Genomic DNA, 23,322 nt, shown 5'->3' on the forward strand with positions numbered 1-23,322 from the left:
AAACACTCAATTTTACACCATTAAGGGATCAAGGCAGATGCTGAAGATGCTGCTCCTTTACTACATAACGTCTCTCTAGTCTCAAAATGGTGCAAAGTGTGAAGATTAGTTCATATGCTCTGCTCTGATATGACCATTTCATCTAGGTGTTTGTTTACTGTGTAACAAATTCATCAACAGTAAACTTCAGCTGATTCCTGCTCTCTTGCCTCATTTTGTAAGACCAGCTATATGCAGACTGGCAGCCTGTAGCTCTTTCTTCACCCCTGAATGGTTGACAGGTGTCACCACCTGCTTGCTTGACATTACTGTCAGCAAGAAACAGCTGGAACTCATCTCACCTCCAGCAAGGCATGCCAGCAGACTCTGATATACCACCTGTTTGAAATAAGTAATGCATCGTTTGATCTGCAAACATAATCCTGAGTTGAGTGCAGAAAGAGAGCAGTTAACAGTAACAGTACAATTACCAAGTTGAGGCTGGGAGCCAGCTTTTTCATGCCATGACCACAGGCGAATTATACCTTTTCTTTATTTGCAGTTTAAATAGAAATATTGTGAAATTCAATGTAATACCCCCCAAAGCGATAACATTCCTGTCTGAAAAAAGGCTCAGCGAAAACTTTGAAAAGTGTCTTTTCAACACTTTCAACACTCTTGGTTGGATATTAATAAAGTCTAGTAGCAGAGGTTTGTAACTATATGGTGTTAATATAAAAAGATATTACTCATGTTTTAGATATAAGTCTTATATTTTGATTTACTTGAGGGAAAAAAAGTCCTTCTCACTTTTGTGATACAACATCAGAATCACTTGAATTATCCTTCAAATTGATCATTTTTTTCATAAATAAATTATAGTGTGTGCTGTACATATAAAAAGAGGCACATTTCCTTTTCTTTTCCATACAGGGTTGCTGCCATTAAAGGGACAGAAAATGGAAGAATGAAGCTCAATTAAGCAACAAAAACAAACAAGTATTTATTTTTCCTTCTCTTTGCTTAAAGAAAAAAAAAGCCCTATGGGCTTTTCAGCTAAAACTTTAGATATGTGGGTCGTAGTGTGGTATATACTTGCCAAAGAGAGTGGGTGCAGCATGAATTTTGCATTTCTCGCTGTCTCACCCTGGAGTATAAAGCAGGCAATGTCAAAGTCTGCACACTTTTGACTGGTGTTGTAGGTAACTGTAAAGTCCCCCGAGGCAGCCCTGTACTACTCTGGTCCCTGTCCGACACACTGCTCACTACACAAACAAAGTGTGGCCTGCCCTTGTAGTCTGTAATCCAGGAAAGTAGACCGCTGTCCAAATGCATCACTGAGCATGTCTCCAAGGAATAAGAACTGAATACCTCCTAACTTCTGTTTAAGGCCTTTTACACAACAGTGCTTGTGCAGAGGCCTTTTTAGTCTTATTTTTCTTTTTTGCTTTAAAAGTTCAGTTGCTCTATCATTTTGATTTGATCATCTAAATACAATGAATCAATTTTATGTAACACAGCGAAGAGTAATTGCTAAGGTTCAGCACAAACCAGGATCCAAATCCACAACTCAAAGACAAATCAGCTAAACATAAAACTGACCTTGTTATGATACAAATATTGTGAAACATAAGAGAGGCTAAACAGACACACTGACAAAGACTAACGGGAGACCAGGACTATAAAAACAGATGAGCTGAAACTAATCAAGGTAATGACAAAACGAAGCAAAACTAAATCCAAACACAAGAAACAAATGACTACAACAATATGCCTGCATAGGTTCCCAGCACACGGTAGCCTTGACTGTTTAAAAAGAAAACTACTGGACTTCTCCAAGTTTATGAAAATGCTTTGACTCTCATCCAAGAGGCGTCTTCAGCTAGTGGAGAGTCACAGGAATTTAGCCACTATAGCGGGGCTGTCCCCTTGGAGGTGGCACGGTATTAATCATGTGAGTCATCACATGAGCCACGATGTAAAATTTTATTCCAACATTTAAAAAAAAGGGAATGAATGACTGAAATGTTTAATATGGAGAACCTAACTGCAGCTGAGAGCACAGAATACAAGAAAATACTTAAAGAATAAACACCTGCAACTGAGAAACCGTGAAGACTAATGAAGAAAAGGAAATCAAACCCTGAGGAACAATTAAAATCTAATACATGTAGAGACCGGAACTAAAAAGATTCAAAGGACATGGAATTCAAAATAATAAACGAATAACTAAACTAATTATATGAAGCTAGCAACATTCAAAGTCCAATACTCAAAATCCTGAGTCCAAACCCAGGACAATGACAGCAACGACTACAGAAAGTGGAAGGAAAGATCAAACCTCATTTTTGAAGAATAATAAATTCGTTACTTTGATGTGTCATTGTTTGTACTACAATCCACAAATGACTTGTGTTCAATAAGGAGAGACCTTTAGAAAGAAACCAACATGTTTTACTGATGTACAGAGTTTAGATAGAGGTATTTGGCAGTTCGATTCTGATGTCTATGCAGATCATTTCCATTTGTAATACTTTCTTAAAATTTATCTGAACTTTTGGAATGAACCCTGGCTCTCTGGTGATGCTAATAATATCCTTATGGTTCTTTAAAAGGAATTGACTGAGCCTTTCCATTGGCTTGCCGCAGCATGTTCGGCCTAAGTGGTCAAAATTTTTCTTTTCATACACTTTCTTAGTCATGTGGCGGAACAAACAAAAACATAAGTCTTGCGTGTTTTATTTGGCCAGGACTTCTAATACAATTAAGGGAGACATTTTGTGCTCTTACGTGACCATGCAGAGAGGCACTCTAAACAGACAGAATCACAAAGAAGAAATGGGAAGGATTTTCTTTGAATAGCATCATGGCTCATTGCTAAGCCCTGCTGTGTCACTGCCAGACGCTCCAGACTGTTTGCTTGCCTTCTGCCTGGTGCATGCAAGGACAGTATCACTGTCAGGCTGATCAGGAATAAGTATGTTCAAGGAATGAAACATTTCCTTCAACAAGAGGCTCCGAGAGTACTGTTCAAGGGCAAAATATCGTTATTCCCCTGTATAATAAAACAAAACAGCGGGTGCCTGCAGCAACATTTGTAATTAACTATTCATATAAATTTGACCTTAAATAAAACAAGGACTGCTTAGCGGATCTGTTTTTATTTGGATGTAGGGATTAAAAGATATGCAGAGTCAATCCTTAAAATTCGTCCGAAATGTGTGAAGAAACTTTTAATGATCACACACAGACTGAACCCGAGGGAAACATGCACCCCAGTAATGCTAAAATGAAAGGCAATGTTTTAAAGTAAGACCGTTGCCAAAATATTTTTACTGCACTTCTAGGCACTTCACACTTAAACCTGTTTTTTTGAGGGGGCCACATGGGGACAGTACAACAAGCTTTTAGTACATCAAAATGATATTCCAAGTTTACAAAAAAAAAACCATATATATATATATATTGCTTCTGCTTATTACACTAATTTTACATTTAATCCGATTTGTGCTTGCACACTAGGTTTTTGAGATAAACGTCATTCATGTTTTTGAATTTCACTAAAATGTATTAACATAGTTTCAGGAATTTGAACTATTTGTCACCAAAATTATTTCAATGTGTTAATTCTGAGAAATTAAATTAATTAACAAAAAAACAACAACAACAAGACATTGCCAGACACACGGTAAAGCATATTTCTGTGGATTGAACTCAAAATAAAACCATGTCAGTGTGCTTGAAAATGTGAACCAGCGGTCACCCATCATTCTCTGATTCAATTTTCTGTGATATCAGTTTTCCATCTTGATGAAATCTTGCCCCATGTTTGTCGCTGACATCGCCCAGATTTGGTGGAAAACAGTCCAGATGGGAATGTAAGAAGTGCATCTTCAGTGGCATTCTGGCACTCGTTATCTGATGTGCTTTCAGCATTTTATTCGCAACCTCAGCATAACTCCCTACACTCAGATTGCCAAAAAAAATCTGGAGAACCTGCACGAAGGCTTCCCACGTTGCTGATTCAGTTGGCTTCAGTTTCTTTGTGAACTCCAACTTTACTCACTAGCTATAATATTAAGACTTAGGTTGCAACTTGAAAACAGGATGCAGTGGATGGATGGCTGCGGGGTTGGTTACAGTAATTCCACGTGATATTTTTTCCTTGTGGCACAGAATAAAATAAGATAAGATAGAACTTTATTAATCCCTCGGGTGGGTTCCTCTGGGAAATTCGACTTCCAAAAAAAGCACAGCAACGACCAAAGTTACAGTTACAGAACTGTTATATATATATATACACACACACACACACACATATATAAATACAGAGACAAATATAAATAAAATATACAAAGGGGATAAATAGAATAAATAGGAATAAAAAATAAAAATACAAGTGAATTGCACATTTCAAGTATTGAGTCTAGCAGGTACACGTATGCTTATGCTAAACTCAAAAGAATCAGTGATGAGACCTCATAATTCAAAAGTGAACTTTCTTTTAATTCATTAAAGCAAAAGCTTCATTTGTTGTTGAACTACACGCCTTCTAGTGCCAGCATCCACCTGAGCTCTGAGAAATCTGAAGACCTGTAAACCTTCTATGGGCATAAAATTTGTAACACTGGAATACAAATCACCTCTGCTGCTCAGGACATAGTCATTGTCACACAGATTACTGCCTCGCTAGATTCATTTAATGTTGTCTCTGCTTACTCATAGATCAATACCACAGCCTTTTACTGTGCCCTTGATATTCTTCACTGTGAATAGAAAGAAAAATCTTAGTCCGGCAGACACTGTGGATAAAATAATTTAAGCACTTCATGATAAAAAAAGGCCTTGATGTTACCAGTTCAAGTACTGGGCAAAGACAGACAAACGGCTGCATGCACATTTCTCAAAGAAAACAACAACTGTACAGCAGATGTTCAGTATATTGTGTGTGACCACTGCTTGGCCAAAGTTTGGCCTTCCTGTTATTACAGCTTTTCTTAACTATACTGGTCCTGTAGCAGGTTTCAGAACTGGATACAAGAGAACTATTTGATGAGAATTTGGAACGCTTTCTGTAAACTTGAGAGATGAGGCATTGGCTTTGGTGGAGGATGCACTGTCTTTTTAATTATCTTTTTTTTTTTTAAATAATGTGTTTAGCATCCCACTTCTGAGAGGATGCCAAGAACAACAGCTGGGCTGTGTTACTGCAAGTGTAACACTTTTCTGACATCTTTTTGGGCAGTGCACAGCTCTAACGACCTCCTGCAAACACACAGGGAACAGTACATGCTCATAAGACAGACTCCGTTTTCAGCCACAGAGTGTGCATGTAAAGCATGTCTGTGATGTACACAGCTGCCAGAGATTTTGCACAACTCCACTAATGTACAGATGACAGTAATGCATCAGGAAGGAAATGAGAGGATGACTACCAAACACACATAAATGATTTATAGTACTGAAATTGCTAAAAGAAAAACCTGAAATGTATTCAGCATCTGCTAAAGGTCTAAAACATGTAATGGGTTTTTGGCAAAGTAAATCTTAAAAAGGAGTAAAATAAACCTGGTTACAGTTTAGACTTATATCTCATCCTACTTGTCAATATGAAAAATTTGAAACATGTTAATTTTTACTGTTTTGGGGAACTTTTTTTTTTTTTTTTTTTTTTACCTGGGACTGGTTTCTGATGGATGAATCTAATTTAAAGAAACTACATCTACATTGCATCAATCAGGGAATGCAACGTTAGCAGCTGAAGCTTTGGGCAGAGGCTAATTGTTGCATCCCTTCAGCACAAGCCACCGAGAGGGGTTGTTCCACAGAGAGGAAGGGGAGGACAGGCCATCTGGAGGAGTGAGAGAGCGCTCCTGGTGGACTAAGATCCCTCAAGTTCACCACACCTTGTGAGCACATCATATTCCCTGAGCCACTTTCACCTCGTAAACCTGTATTTCTCTGTGCTCTGAACTGAAATTGTTACACACTTACTGTGTTTTGCCAATCCAAGCTAACAAATGAGCATTATGTTGCCTTCCGGGTGCTGTCAGAAGTAGCAGAGCTACAAGTTAAGCATGAATGAAAGATATAAATGAGGAAGCAAATGACACAGGACAGTTGTAATTTTTTTATTTCAATACATTTATTTTTATGTCTGATGTGATTACTCCTTTTCATACATCCGTGGATGCAACTACTGATTAGTGAAATGCTAGGTTCACTTAGTTAAAGCTGTGGTATGCATAGTTTTTGACTGCAGCGTGTTTAAAATGAATTTGGGATGTCGGATAATGAGACCATCCTTATTCTGAGGGCTGGGGCAGGGACTTTTTTTTTTGCTGTTAATCCTGCTTGTCACGGTAAAACTAAAAGGTGCTGAAGTCAATATTTTCAAAAGCTCAGAGGGAGGCATTAGGTCTTAGCTTTGTTCTGTTTTCCATGAGCCTGCATAGTGTCTCTCTTTTTCATCAGCAGTAGTCAAAAACGAATGCTAAAGAAACTTTTGTTATTTTTTATTTTTCTGGCTATGTTACATTATCAAAACGAAACTACTAATTATCCACACTGCTGCCATTTGTGTGATACAGTTACTTGCTTTCTTTGGGCAAAAACTTGGAATAATGATTAAACTTTTTTTGTGTTGGACTTTTTTTTGAGCTTCTGTAGTCATGCTCTTTCAAGTAAAAAAAAAAAATCTTAAAACAAGCACCCAGCCAGTTTTCACTCATTTATTTGGATTTGTGTTTGTGGCTCACTCTCTTCCATTATCTGAATGTGTCACAGAAACAATACTTTGTCTGCAGATGTTTGTGCAGGCGGATTATTGGCAAGTATTTAATAACTGTGCCATCTCAGAGCTGTGAGCTCTATATGAAGCACAACTGGGACGTGTTCACTTGTAAAAGTCGGAGAACAGTTTTGTCCTCGCGTAGCCTGGTGCCATGCAAATGAGTTAGGTTTCTATTCTGAGGATGTAGCATTAAGGTTATGCGTCAGCATAAGCTATAGAGGAGCTAAAACTGGTGGTAATAGACTAATTTGTCTCACTGGTCAACAGCTTCACTTCACAATAGAGAGCGTTCGCTTAAAATACGTTTGTAGACTCATGGACAGTGAACCAAGGGCAGACGCTCTCGCTAATGATTGCTTTGAATAAAGGTGTCTTTTCCTTGCCCTCTAATTGGCTCATGCACAGGAATCTATGTAAAAATGATTTACAGAATATTTTTCTAGTGTGTGAAAAATAGTTGTTGTTGTTTTTTTTGCTGCTTTAAAAGTAGCAGAAGATGATTTCTATTCCAAAGCTGAATTCCTTAAAAATATAAAACATTTTTAGTTGGGGGGCGGGGTATCAAAAAAAATGTATCAAAAATCTTTTTTTTAAAAAAAAAAACAACAAAAACAAACATATCTTCAGTACCAGGAAAAACCACATGAGATGTGCAGTTTTTCAATGTTAGTGGTCCTCAGAGGACCCTAAGGGCTCCTTTTCTCTTTATGCTTGCCTGAGTTGTCACACTATCACAGTACTGTAAAGCATTTACTCAGAAAGGGATACTACACAGAAAACAGAATGTGAAGCCAACTGTCTTCACATTCTACCCCATATTCAACTGAATCTGGACGTATATACCACATAAAAATGCATAACTTTTACAATATAATGGATGCTTTAATTTTTGTGGGCTTTTGCAATCACGATAAACACATATGCATATTTTTAGTCTTTTCCTTGTTTAGAAAACATCTGTCTTTCAACTCAGGCACCATTTGAGGTCAGATGTAAAGTTTGTGATTGCATTTTGCAGAGCAGCGATGATATTTTATTGAAAAGCATTCTGTTCATAATTGAACTGACAGCACATTGCTTTTGTCATAGGGCCTGTTATAGAAGGTGTCACGTTACTAACATTTTGCTGTGGTAACACACACACACAAAAACCACAAGGCAAAATAACCTAAATCCTCACATTGAATAGACAGTTGAGATCACACAAATGTAGATTTCAGGAGGTTTGGGGTTTTACTCATGTCCTCTTTTCTTTCTCTGTGTCCCTGTAAGGGCTATTCAAGTGCAGGTCAGTGCTACTGACCTATATAGCCTAGACTGGAGGGAAGCAGCGCAGTGAAATATACATTTCTATAACTTAGTGGCTCCACAGAGTGGTGGTTTACAAGGAAAAGATCGCTGGTTTCATCCATGGGAGGAGACACAAATGTCTTCAGTGTTGCTTCATGAAGAGCTACCTACTGTGGTGACTCCTTGTGAATAAGAGAGAAGCTGAATACCTATATGTATATACATATATACATCTGTGCTGCATTTGAAATAGAAGTCCCCAAGTCCCGATGAAAGATACCACCAAAGGTGGTTGAGAAAAAACAGAGCTAAGGTCCTGTGGGTGTCATGGTCCGCGGCCCGGCGTCTGAGGTGCTGATGGGATGCCCACTCCCGTGGGCGTGGCCGCTGACTCCACACCTGCATCCCATCCCAGGCGATCACCAGGTGGACCATTTAATCCTGCCCAGCCTGCTGCTCCACGCCAGTCCGTAATCGTCCTTCAGCGGTAACGCACACCTACGGGAAAGTCCTTAGGCAATCCTATCCGTGTGAACTAGTACTAACTCTGCCTTGTATACCCAGATCACTGCTCGGTGTGTTTTGAGTCACCAGCCTGTCCACCTGCCTGTCCAGAATTTGGATCACGATCAACCCCAGCCGCCTCGCCCTTTCTGGAGCTTCTCCCCACGGACCCTCACCCCTCCCTCCGGTTCCCTTGGCCCCGCTATCATCGTAAGACGCGTACACTACCTCCCCTCGTATGCTGCCGGTTTACCCGCACCCCAATAATCCTTTTTTCTTTTTCTGTTTCAGCCTCCCACGGTCCCGCTCTCGGCGTTTCCTGCGCGATTCTTCTCCCGGTCCCTCGGTTTCTCTGGTTCCGTGCGTTTTCTCCCTTCTACTCTCCCGGGACACTCTCAGTTATAATAAAGTTTATTTTTTCTCTCGTACCGCTGTGTGTGTGTTCTGCTCCTGGGTCCAGCTTGTGTGTTGAACTTCGGTTCTTGACAGTACGGACTGGCCAGTATGGACCCAGCAGATCCACTCCGCTCCGCCATTAATAAGCAGGGCGCTATTCTCGGTCGCCACGACCAGCAGCTTCAATCTCTCCAGGACCGCTACCAAGAGCTCAGTGACACTCGGGAACAGCTGCGAACCAAGCCACCCGATCCCGTGCCCCACGGCGTTTCGCCTCCGCCTTTGGAGCCCTTCCACGGGGGGTTAGACCTGTGTGGGGGGTTCCTTTTTCAATGCTCCCTGTTCTTCAGCCGCACGCCACACGCCTTCCCCACGGATGCAGCTAAAATCTCCTATTTTGTAGGTTTATTACGGGGACGTGCTTTAACGTGGGCTGAGGCCTATTTAACATCTCACTCCATTCGTGATTGCGATTACGATGATTTCCTGGAGGAGTTCCGGGCTACGTTCTCCCCTCCGGTCTCGGAAGATGACGCCACACAGAAGTTGCTGGGGCTCCGTCAGGGGCGGCGCAGTATCGCGGAGTACCTAGTCGAGTTTCGTACCAGAGCGGTCGCCGTGGGTTGGCCCGATTCAGCTCTCCGTGGGGTTTTTTTACGGTCACTAACCGACCAGATGAAGGACCAACTAGCTTTTCACGAAGAGACTAAATCCTTCGAAGAATTGGCTTCCCTCGCCCGTAGGATCGATAGACGCCTGCGGGAGAGGGATGCCGAGCGGCAGCTTAAACCTATGGGCTCCGTATTGCGCCCCGGGATCAGTGTTTCTCCGCCCACGCCCACGGCTGCGTGTGCGCGCTCTCCGTCGCCTCCCCCGCCCGAACCCATGCAGATCGGACGCTCTCGGCTTTCTCCGGAGGAGAGGGAACGCCGATTTCGGGCTGGAGAATGCCTGTACTGTGGGAGGCCCGGTCACCGCATCGCTGTCTGCCCGGTCCGCCCAAACGACCCGGCCCACCGGTAAGTCCGGGGATACGGGTGGGCAGCACGTTAAGCACTACTAGACCCCGATTATTACTGTCCGTTACCCTCGTAACTAATAACCAGACCTTTACATGCTCCGCGCTGGTAGACTCCGGGGCGGAACAGAATCTTATGGATGAGAGACTGGCTAAGAAATTAGCTGTGTCCCTCACGCCACTCGAGCCGCCCATCCCTGCGTCCACGTTGAATAATCAAGTGTTTGCTTATATCACCCACCAAACTGCACCCGTACAGTTAGTCACATCAGGGAATCACCAGGAGCAGCTTTCCTTTTTCACTTTTCCCGCTCCTGACACCCCGCTTATCTTAGGTTACCCCTGGCTACAGAAACATAACCCTCGCATCGATTGGGCCGGAAAGAGGATCGCGAGCTGGAGTGTGTTCTGTCTGGCGAACTGTTTGGGGTCGGCCGTTCCCTCCGCCTCAACGAAACGAAATTCAACCCCGCCACCCGCACCGGACCTCTCTTCCGTGTCCCCCGAATATCACGATCTTCGGCAGGTGTTCAGTAAGGACGAGGCGCTCTCACTACCTCCTCACCGTCCTTATGACTGTGCCATTGATTTACTCCCGGGAGCTTCGCTGCCCTCTAGCAGACTGTATAACCTGTCTCGCCCCGAAAGAGAAACCATGGAGAATTACATCCAGGAGTCGCTAGCGGCAGGACGAATCAGGCCGTCGTCCTCCCCTGTCGCTGCGGGTTTTTTCTTTGTGGGAAAGAAGGACGGGACGCTTCGCCCCTGCATCGATTACCGGGGTCTTAACGACATCACCATCAAGAATAAATATCCCCTCCCACTAATTAATTCTATTTTTGACTCACTCCAGGAAGCCACAGTCTTCACCAAGCTGGATCTGCGGAACGCCTATCACCTGGTTCGAATACGTGAGGGTGATGAGTGGAAGACCGCCTTCAACACCCCACTGGGGCATTTCGAATATCTGGTGATGCCGTTTGGACTAACCAACGCCCCGGCGGTTTTTCAAGCTCTAGTCAACGACGTGTTACGGGACTTCCTAAATGTGTTTGTTTTCGTATACCTAGATGACATTCTGATCTTTTCCAAAACACCCGAAGAACATCACATCCATGTGAGAAGCGTACTACAACGGCTGCTCGAAAACAGGTTGTACGTCAAGGCGGAAAAATGTGAGTTCCACGTTTCATCCATCTCCTTCTTGGGCTACATTCTAGCAGGTGGGCAGGTGAAGACCGACCCGGTGAAAGTCAAGGCAGTGTTGGAATGGCCGGTTCCGGAGTCACAGAAGAAGCTTCAGAGCTTCCTGGGGTTTGCGAACTTTTACCGCCGCTTCATCCGGAACTACAGCCAGGTGGCAGCGCCGCTCACCCAGCTCACCTCACCCAAAGTGCCCTTCACCTGGTCCCCTGAAGCCCACGCAGCCTTCGCTAAGTTAAAACGGTTATTCACTTCCACACCCATCCTAACCCACCCAGACGCTGCTAAGCAGTTTGTTGTAGAAGTTGACGCGTCTGATGCGGGAGTGGGAGCGGTTCTCTCCCAGCGGTCTGGGCCTCTGAATAAGCTCCGGCCATGCGCCTTCTTCTCACGCCGACTCACCCCCGCAGAGAAGAATTATGACATCGGCGACAGGGAACTGCTAGCCGTTAAACTCGCTTTAGAGGAATGGCGCCACTGGCTGGAGGGGTCCGCTCAGCCCTTCCTCATCTGGACACACCATAAGAACCTCCTGTACCTGAGAACCGCCAAGAGGTTGAATCCACGCCAAGCTCGCTGGTCCCTATTCTTCGCCCGCTTCAACTTCACGCTCTCCTATCGTCCAGGATCGCGGAACACCAAGCCCGATGCGCTCTCCCGTCAGTACTCCTCCGACAGCGAAGCGACTCCCCCCGCCACCATCCTACCCGCCACCTGCGTGGTGGGCGCCCTCACCTGGGAAATAGAGGAGACCATTCGCCGAGCTCTCCCGGGAGACCCCGATCCAGGGACCGGACCACCCGGACGGCGCTTCGTTCCTGCTGCCGCCCGTGGAGCTGTCATCCACTGGATCCACACAGCACGATTCACGTGCCACCCAGGCGTGAACAGAACGACGCACCTCCTCAAGAAACATTTTTGGTGGAAAACGCTAATAAGGGACGTGAGGGACTATGTGTCTGCCTGTGCCGTCTGCGCCCGTAATAAGTCATCCACCCAGCGCCCCGCAGGCCAGCTCCACCCGCTCACTACACCCCACCGGCCCTGGTCTCACATCTCCCTCGACTTTGTTACCGGTCTCCCTGCCTCGTCCGGAAAGCGTGTCATTCTCACCGTTGTAGATCGGTTTTCCAAGGCCGCTCACTTCATCCCGCTAGCCAAGCTGCCCTCAGCCGCTGAGACTGCCCAGTCGTTGGTTGCTAATGTGTTCAGGCTCCACGGAATCCCCTTGGAAATTGTCTCCGATCGAGGTCCCCAGTTCACCTCACAGGTGTGGAAGACCTTCTGTTCCGCTCTCGGCGCCAAGGTTAACCTAAGCTCCGGCTTCCACCCGCAATCCAACGGACAGACTGAACGTCTCAATCAAGAACTGGAGACTATGCTACGGTGCGTGGCCAGTCAAAACCCCTCCTCTTGGGTTACCTACCTGCCCTGGGTGGAGTACGCCCACAACACTCTAACCTCGTCCTCCACCGGTCTATCACCTTTCGAGGCGTCTCTCGGATATCAGCCTCCGCTCTTCCCTGAAGAGGACTTGACTCTCTCCGTCCCGTTGGCTCCACACCACCTTCGGCGCTGCCAACGTGTATGGCGCAGCGTTCGAAGCGCCCTCCTGCGTGCGAAGGAACGACATGCGCACTACGCCGATCGTCGCCGCGCCCCAGCCCCTGACTACCAGCCGGGACAGAAGGTTTGGTTGGCTGCTGGGAACATCCCACTCCGGGGCACGTCCCGCAAACTGGCTCCCCGTTTCATCGGGCCATACGAGGTGGGCCGAGTCATCAACCCGGTGGCGGTCAGGCTTCGGCTTCCAGCCTCCCGGCGTGACAGTGGGACCTTCAGTTCCAGACAGACAAGCAGCTGCTGGCCAACCAACCAGACACAGTGGTGTCTGACAAGGAACAGAAGACCACAGTTGTGATAGATGTGCAATCCCAGAGGACAGCAACATCAACAGGAGCACGACAAAATAGAGAAGTACCTGGAGCTGAAGGAACAATGGGAGCAAACGTGATAGGTTGAATCCAAAGAGGTCTCAGTGGTAACAGGAACTTTAGGACCCTGAAACTGGAACAGTGGTTCAACAGATTCCAGACACAACATCAGAGGTCTCTGTCTGGAAGAGTGCAGTTCAAGGACCTGTTAAGATACTGCAGAACTCTAGAACTCCTAGTTCTCTGGTAGAGGACCTGATGCTAGGGGAAAAAAAGGGTGATATAGATAGAGGAGAGCTATTTTAAGTTTGTTGAATTTAGCTTTTGCTTGTGTGGCTTAATCATCATCATCAACAAATTACACACACACACACACACACACACACACACGCACACATGCACACACACACACACACACACACACACACACACACACACACACACACACACACACACACACACACACATATAAGCTTGGATATTGTTTTTGTTTTAGATGTGTAATATCATTGAATTTAGTGTGTTTTAGATGTAATATTATAACATGTGATGTTGCTACAAGAATTAGCACCACAAACAAGTCAGCAGAGAAACTGCACTTCAAAGTAATGAAGACAGAATTCTATAGGGAGTGCTTGTACTGTATAAACTAATAATAGTTATAAGGTTCCGTATTATAATACAGATGACTAAATTTAGGTACTGTTGCATCAAAGTAGAACAAATGTATTGATCCATTAGCTGACATTTAGCAGTGCTAAAGAAGTAGTATATGGAATAAAATGTGACTATCATTTGCTTTTTTTTTTAAAACTTAACAATATAGTTTTAGTGCCAACAGCTAAACAGTAAGTAAAAGTCATTGTATAAAGCAATATAGAAATGAATACAGAATGAGGTACAAATGGGTAAATGGGATGCTGAAATAAAGCCATTTTCTTGCAGTCTCTTTTAAAACATGCAAAAAGAAGAACTTTGCAATGCTAGATCCTCCCTGGCCTGTTTAACAGACCGGCCTGCTTAAGTTAAGAGAATTAATGTGGTCTGTGTACTGCAGCCAATATTTGTAGTGCCTTTAGCACTGCTAAAGTGCAGTTCAATACATTTGTTCAAAAACCTGAATACATGGAACTGCCCTTTCAATGAAATTTCATGTCCAGTTCAAGTGTGAGTAAACTAGTATTAGTTTGGGCAGTACATGCATCTTCCAATTATCTTAGAATTATTTATTCATTGCTTAGCAGCATCCCTGCTGACTTGTTCAAAGTAGTCAAAGTACACACACACACACACACACATATATACCCTGAACAGGGTCCAGTAACCATCACAGTGGCAGATATCCAAGAAAGGGTCTCCAGTATGAAGAGTTGGACAGCACCAGGGCCCGACATGGTTCACGCCTACTGGCTAAAGAAGCTGACTGCACTCCACGAGCGTCTGGCAGCACAAATGAACCAGCTGCTAGTTAACGAGAGACACCCGGAATGGCTAACCAAAGGTCGGACGGTCCTGATCCCCAAGGACCCCAAGAAGGGACCGGTCCCCTCCAACTACCGACCAATAACCTGCCTCAGTACTACATGGAAGCTCCTGTCAGGCATCATATCGGCTAAGATGAACAGGCACATGGGTCAATACATGAGCGGGGCACAGAAAGGAATTGGCAAGAATACCAGAGGCGCAAAACACCAGCTACTGGTAGACAGAACAGTCAGCCGAGACTGCAAGACCAGACTGACCAACCTGTGCACTGCCTGGATTGATTACAAGAAGGCCTATGACTCAATGCCCCACAGCTGGATACTGGAATGCCTAGAATTGTACAAGATCAATGGGACCCTAAGAGCCTTCATCAGGAACTCAATGGGGATGTGGCGTACAACACTAGAGGCCAACTCCAAGCCCATAGCACAAGTCACCATCAAGTGCGGGATCTACCAAGGAGATGCTCTGTCCCCACTGCTGTTCTGCATAGGCCTGAACCCCCTCAGTGAGATCATTAACAAGACTGGCTACGGATACCGACTACGGAACGAAGCAGTTGTCAGCCACCTCCTGTACATGGATGACATCAAGCTGTATGCCAAGAGTGAACGAGACATCGATTCACTGATCCACACTACCAGGCTATACAGCAATGACATTGGAATGTCATTCGGACTGGAGAAGTGTAGTTGGATGGTAACAAAGAGAGGGAAGGTAGTCAGAACTGAGGGGATTGAACTACCAGAAGGCAACATTGCAGACATAGAGGACAGTTACAAGTACCTGGGGATCCCGCAGACGAATGGGAACCATGAAGAGGCCGCTAGAAAAGCTGCAACCACCAAGTACCTGCAGAGGGTCAGGCAAGTCCTGAGGAGTCAGCTGAATGGTAAGAGCAAGATCTGGGCCATCAACACGTACACCCTGCCCGTGATCAGGTACCCTGCTGGGGTAATAGGCTGGCCAAAGGAGGAGATAGAAGCCACTGACATAAAGACAAGAAAGCTCCTTACCATGCATGGAGGGTTTCACCCCAAGTCCAGCACCCTGAGGCTGTACGCTAAGCGGAAGGAAGGATGGCCCCAACTGACCGAGTGCTCAGTGAATACCTCAGGCAGCAGAAACCCAAGAAAGAGGAGGGAGACGAGGAACCATCATGGAAGGACAGGCCCCTGCACGGTATGTACCACCGGCAGATAGAGGAGGTGGCTGATATCCAGAAATCCTACCAGTGGCAAGACCCCAGGTGCAGGCTGTGTAAAGATGCCCCAGAGACAATCCAGCACATAACAGCAGGGTGCAAGATGCTAGCAGGCAAGGCATACATGGAATGCCATAACCAAGTGGCCGGCATAGTGTACAGGAACATCTGTGCCGAGTATAACCTGGAAGTCCCGAGGTCAAAATGGGAGATGCCCCCAAGGGTGGTGGAGAATGACCGAGCTAAGATCCTGTGGGACTTCCAGATACAGCCGGACTAAATGGTGGTGGCTAACCAACCGGACATAGTGGTGGTAGACAAACAGAAGAAGACGGCCGTAGTGATCGATGTAGCGGTTCCGAATGACAGCAATATCAGGAAGAAGGAACACGAGAAGCTGGAGAAATACCAAGGGCTCAGAGAAGAGCTCGAGAGGATGTGGAGGGTGAAGGTAACGGTGGTCCCCGTGGTAACCGGAGCACTAGGTGCGGTGACTCCCAAGCTAGGCGAGTGGCTCCAGCAGATCTCGGGAATAACATCGGAGATCTCTGTCCAGAAGAGCACAGTACTGGGAACAGCTAAGATACTGCGCAGGACCCTCAAGCTATATATGTATTTTTTATTTTTTTTTTGCCTGTCCCGTTTGACTCTTTTGCCATCAGAATTGTTGTCTAAAGGCAAAGAAAGATGCCCAACGGATTTACTTTACAAAATTGACCATCCCAGCCTTGCCGTAATGGTCAATTTGATTCACCTTTTATTGTTTATTTTATTTTCACTTACTGAATATGGGACAGACTTTACTGGGGGAAAGAAGGGGAGAAAGAAAGAGGGAAAGAGAAACAGCTGAGAAGAGGGACGGGGGAGAAGGGCAAAAAACAAAAACCAACAGAATGAGCAGAAAAAGAAAAAAAATAAGAAATAAAAAATGCATATATCAATCACCTGGATCACCTGCTGAGAAAGAAAAAAGAAAACAAGCAGAAGAGAACAAGAGTAATAGAATAAACGGCATCACAATGATATATGGGAATATGACAGCTATATATGTATAAAGAAAAAAAAACACCCAGCACGCCCCTGCGGGCGGTTTATCCTTCAAGCTCGGGTCCTCTACCAGAGGCCTGGGAGCTTGAGGGTCCTGCGCAGTATCTTAGCTGTTCCCAGGACTGCGCTCTTCTGGACAGAGATCTCCGATGTTATTCCCGGGATCTGCTGGAGCCACTCGCCTAGCTTGGGAGTCACCGCACCGATTACCACGGGGACCACCGTTACCTTCACCCTCCACATCCTTGGTATTTCTCCAGCTTCTCTTCTTATATGTATATATATATACATATACACCAGGATATATATATATATATATATATGTGTGTGTGTATATATACATATATATATATATATATATATATATATATATATATATATATATATATATATATGTATCCATCAGCTGCCTATTTTGTGTGTGTGTGTAATTTGTTGATAATAAAGATTAAGCCACAGAAGCAGTTGCTAAATTCAATAAACTTAAAATAACTCTCCTCTAAGTCCTTTTTATAAGCAATGTTGGCATTTACTGTTCACCGTATAATCTGTCCTTGCAAACTGGCTAAGAATCAACTTAAACTGCACTCTGTCCATTTCCAGAAACAGAGACAAATTTGAAAATTATTGTGCGCCCAAAATGAAAAAGGCACATATATGCGTGCCAACCTGTGAGTGCGGGAACTGTAAAAGGTCCAACTGAAGATATTTATATACAAGTTTGGATCTTCGCTTGCGTTCAAACATTTTATTTCACAAATACTGCAAATGGCCTTTATTAGTAGATTGTGATTCATTCTGCGATGCTTGTTGACATCCTAGTTAAATATAACACCAAGCTTTCCACAGTAGTTGTCGAACAGTACACGCCCTGCTCTATTATCTCAATATTTATCTGTGAAAAAGCGGCAGAAATGTGGCGCATCATTGTTCTTCTTGCTGTCGTTATTGCTGGTGTCAACTGTAGCTGTGTTAGTTATACATAATTACCAAGTGTGGCCACATTTGATGGTGCCTTTGAGTGCATATTCTATTTGATATTTTCAGCTGAATGTGCTCTGTCAGTATATTTGGGTCACTTCTATCTCAAGGTTACAGCAGGGTGGACGGGTTAGATATCTCTTCTCAAAGCATATCCAGAGACTTTAATCAGTGTTATTGAAAGCCACAAAGGTGCAGGAAATTGCTAAAGGCTGAAATCCAAGACATACATTCTCATGACAGTATTCATTATCATTTTTTTGATTGGAGATCATGTGCTGGAACATTCCCAGTAGAAAACAGAGGGTACATTTTCCTAGACACTTCCTAAGTCTGGGCTTCACAGGCAGACTCTCTTTGTCTTAGGAACAAAAATCAAATTCCCAAGCTTATTGCATCTGTCCCGGAGAGGTAAATCGGTAAAAGGCAATTAGCCTCAGCCTCCCAGAGGATCACCTCCACAGGGAGGACATATGTTTGTTTGTTACATTTTCAACGTTCAGCTGACAGTGGAAATAACTTGCATGCTCATTTTAGGTCAGGAGCACAAAGACTGTAATTTACTGTCACAATAGCTAACACTGAGTTTAAATCAGCCGTCTCTGTCTCAAAGTCTCAACTGAGACAGTGATAGAAAGTTTTAATTGCCTTCATTATTGACACATTTGGGGTCTCCTGAGATCTTTTTTCTCAAATAAAAAACTAAATAAAAAAAAAACCACACATTGACTCTGTTTGCTTCCTCTCTAATTCCTTTAATAATGATTTTGTTATTAAGCTGTCCCTTGCTGTGTAAATATACTTAGGGATTTACTGCAATGACATTGTATGTCAGACCTGGCTCCCACCTGCCGTTATGTGTCAGGGTACTTAAGGCTAATACGTGGACTAAATCCCCTTTTAGTGACATCTGTCATATCAGAAATGATGAACCTTTAGCTTGTGCCCTTCTGAGACTGTCATAGAGTTTGAAGGTCAAATGTCTGACCATAGAAAAGTAAAGTAACTTCTTTTTCTGAATGAAATTTCCAGGGATGTTGTATTTTGTGTCAGGTTGGCTACAGACACAGTGCATCTAAACCTGGCTTGCCTCTGCAATTACACAAGGTTTTCATCATCTCATTATGGTGAGAGATGCCCAGCATATCAGAAGTAAGGTGTTCGTGTACAGAAACTGGATTTTGAAGTCAAGATGTACAATGCAATAATATGCTGCAGATAAAAGTGTTTCCTACGTTTGCTGTGAGATCCCTCGGGTTTTGCTTTGGGATAGGAATTGTCCTCTTGTGAGCACAGGCACATTCGTAGTGTGAGCCAAGTGAGAGTGGTGGGAGGAAGAATTAAACGCAAAAGTAGGAGAGGTCTGATGCTTACAGGCCACATGTGGATGCGAGGTAATTTAGGTGTTTATGATGGGTTCTGAATTTTAAATGACTGCAGTCTAACTGCATCTCAGTAAAAGCTTAATAATATAAGTGAATATCTCAATAATTAGTTCTTAACTAAGCTTTGGCAGTAAAAAAAAAAAAAAAGAAAAAGAAAAAAAAGTGAACTTCTGCATGCATTTTTATTATTTCATTATTTGATGTTATGTTTTGTGGAAAAGACTCAATGGCAGGGCACACTGGAAAAGGTTCAGGGGTTTTAATGATCATAATTCAGAATCATAATGAGAATATGCAGTTATTCAGTAATTTACTGAAACGGGAAATTCATTTTCTCCGTTTCTTTGCAGAGATCGGTCCAGCTGCTACCAGATTATTTTGCAGGTAAAAGTGTTTTGTTCTCACAAGTTTCTGCTTGAGGTAAATAGTTATTGTCTTTACAGGAAAGGTTGCAGATGCGTCTTCAGATTTCATGAACATGGAGGGAGGTAAGAAAGAAAAAGCTTTCCCACAGTCTTGAGTGCAGGTAAGTATTTCTTAGTAGGCGAGAGTTAGACTGAGCAGGTTTCTTCAGAAGGCAGGCAGGTACACCAGGACAAGATGTGTGATACAGAATAACCTTTATCAGAGTCAGAATCACCCCTATTTACCAAGTATGTGTACACACTCAACGAGCTGAGCTCCGGCTATAGCTTTGCTCTCAGTGTGCAAAACAGCGACAACAGGACAACAGACTATACCAACAACATGACATCAACATGACACAGACAGTAACAAGAAAATTAACACTTTTTTGGTGCAGAGTAATGTTGGAATAGAGTTATGGAATAAATCATAGTTACTATATATACACCACATACATAAGGATTGGCTATGAATACATATGTGTTATAGATGTGCACAACAGAATAAAATTACATGCGATGAAGAGAACCAGGGTTATATGCTACTGGTTACTGTTGATGAACATCAGGGGTGCAAGTGCAATTCGGGGTAGCCACACCCACTTCTGGGTGGAGATAAGCACTGTCATTTAGGACACACCAAAGGCATGCACATGACAGAGAGACACAGATGAGAGGGAAAGCAAGTGTGAATCTGAGAGGACAGGGGGACCATTACAAATAATTGATGAGACAGTCTCCTCTGATTATGCATGCTTATCAGACCATGTTTTTAGTAGGTAATAACTGCTAAGAAGTAATATTGGACAGCATCAAATAAGACAGTTTTTTCTTTTTTCAGTACTGCAGCTATAAAGTTCAAATTGGTGTTTCAGTGGTAATTAAAGAGCTCCTAAGTGGTTCTTATGCAGAAGTGCAAATTACATCTCATGGCCTATGAAAAACTCAGAAGCCTTTTCAGAAGGGTTAGGTTAACCCTAATCCAAAAAAAGGCCATGATACATGATGCAACTTATCCCGAAAAGAAGTAACAAACGGTTACACAAAACAGACCTTCTTCTGGATTCTTTTTCTTTCAAGTTTTGCATATTTATTATACTTTTGTCTCATCTCTTCAAAAGCAGAGAGCAAACACGCAAAGAACGAGAGGAAAGTCGAAATGACGTGCGGCAAAGGTCATGAATCAAACAAAGCATGCTGCAATTACAGTGCCTCTTAACCACAAACTCATGTAGCTGTTAAACAAAGCAGAAAAGTCGGTCTTAAAGTGGATGTCGTCTGTGAGCCGTACACTCACACATGAGCGCACTACATAAAAAAAAGTCTATGTAATATGTCATAATAAAACAGTTGCAATTTTCTTTTTCATTATTTATTTTTAAATACTGTTTGGACTATTATGTACTTGGGGTCCCCCATGGGTGTATCCGTGTACTTAAACACAAGATGTTCAAACTTCCCCACAAAAGCTTCACCAACAACTGTGAAGAAGAGTATTTTTGTGTGCATTTGCCACATTTTATGTATGGAGTATTATTGCTTTATGGTGTGGCTATAAACATATTCTTTAGCTTATTGAGCAAATATTTTGGCAGTCAAGCGCTAAGAGCCTGCGAGTGGATACAACAATTAAATTATGTAAATGTTAACAGTGTTTAAACAGTGTTTAAATGATAGTTGAGTCTTTTTCTCTGTTCTGATTGCGACGTTGGAACTAAAATGTTAGATTTGCTTATGTAGTTACTGTGTGTGATGAGTACTCTGCTTAATTCATCTGGGCTTAAATGTGCCATCGACAACACTGTATGTGTTTAACAATTAATTTCTCAACGTGCTCTCATTTAATTGCATCCACACATTTCAAATATTGTTTTGCACTAAAAGTTGTTACAATTTGTTATCACAACACAGTTTCTCAGCAGAAGCTACTGATTTTTAAAAAAAAATTTAATTTAATTCTTATTTTCAATGTTTTGTTTTGTTTTCCCAGCAAAGGTCTCATAGGGATACAAATCTCCATAACAATTTAAGTTAGTTATCCTTGAACTGTTAAAGTAACCTTTTCCTCCTTGTTACCATAATACGTTGTGCTTGTGGTTATCAAATCCTGCCTGAAGCTAAGATTGAACTGTAAGATGGTATATTCAACAAAAGATTTAAGAAAATTGCCAATAGTACAGAGGCCAGAATGTGGACATATAATATGCAAATTGCAGATGGCTTTTTTTTATTAATATTAATTAAAATTAATTCATGTATTCCAGTGATTATATCGGCAATATTCTGAGCGCCCTCGACTTGTTGAACAGCAAATGACTGTTTTCTATGCAGGCCTTGTATTTGATTAACATGTTTATCTTGGGAACATGCAATTATGAAGCCTCCATTAGCTCTCCATTGTCTTCCCCTTATTGAAATGGATTTTTCTCTCTAACCGTTTTCGTGGTGGCCGATCTTTGATTTAATCTGGTCTGTGAGGTAGTATGAAAACATCAAAGGTCTCTGAGGCAGCACCTTGCTCCCATCCTAAGTAAAGCCTCGCTAACTCACTTTCCAAAATAAATGCCCCCTCCACATAATTGGTGGCTGAGGATCCGGCTCATGCACGCTCCATTTTTTCTTTTCTTTTCTTTTTTTTTTTGCACGAACCTCCCTTGCGAAAACAGATCTTCCATTCCCGAAGCCGCATTACTGCATAGTCACTGCGCCAGAATCCCCATGGCAACAGACATGTGCAACAGTCTGCCCGCTCCACCCGCAGAGCTCTTTCCTCAGTCAGCTTTAGAGTACAAATGTGCAGCATCTTCCACAATGATCTACAGGGGTAGATGCAGTAGAAGGGAGAAAAGATACATTTCATAAGTAATATGTCAACTAAAAACATCTTTTAGTTCCGTTGGTTGCCATTGGAAACTGCAGAAACTGAGGATGTGGACTAAGGAGCAACAAGCATGGGAGGCAGGCTGGAAGTAGGTGGTATATATTCACTGTGACAAGGAGAGACAGACTCTTGTTCTTAGAGGTTTCTGGCCCATAGAGGAACATCAAACCGGTTGAAAGAGTAGGCTCTGTAACTCTGCACTTTTCATTTCTTTCTTTTTTCTTTTACCATAAAGTTACTGGATGACCAGCATGACACACAGCAATACACCTCTTCGCTTTGTCTCACTTTATTTCTCTTGCTCTCTGACTCTTTCGGATGCTCATTGTCTGCCCCTCTCTTCCTTCATTCTGGGTTTCTGCTCAGTCTGACCTTAACTGTAATAATATTGTGAATTGGGGTTACTGTGACGAAAGAAGCCGGGCTGACCGGTAACCCCTATTTCCTGCTCCTACAGCACCTCATCACAGTAGAAAAGACACATGATTTCTCAATCCACACTCTGCAGTTCCCCACTTGCACTGCTTTCTCTGACATCAGCTAGGACCCAGACTTAAAGCTCACTTCTCCTTCAGTAAGCTCTCTCTCTCTCTCTCTCTTTCTTAGTTTAATTCATTGACTTTCCTGCCATTTTTTCCTGGTCACACCCACCCGTTTTCCATAGGAGGGTCACCTGAAGCACATTTAACCTGGACGCAGTTTCACTTCAGCGCTGTCAGTATTCATGTTTCACCACAGTCTTTTCTGTTCTCTTTCTTTATTTTCTTCTCTCTGTTCTGTCTTAAAGGTTTATCATTATATAGCCTGTTTGCATAACC

Source organism: Rhamphochromis sp. 'chilingali' (assembly GCF_963969265.1).
Source record: "Rhamphochromis sp. 'chilingali' genome assembly, chromosome: 13".
NCBI lineage: Eukaryota > Metazoa > Chordata > Actinopteri > Cichliformes > Cichlidae > Rhamphochromis > Rhamphochromis sp. 'chilingali'.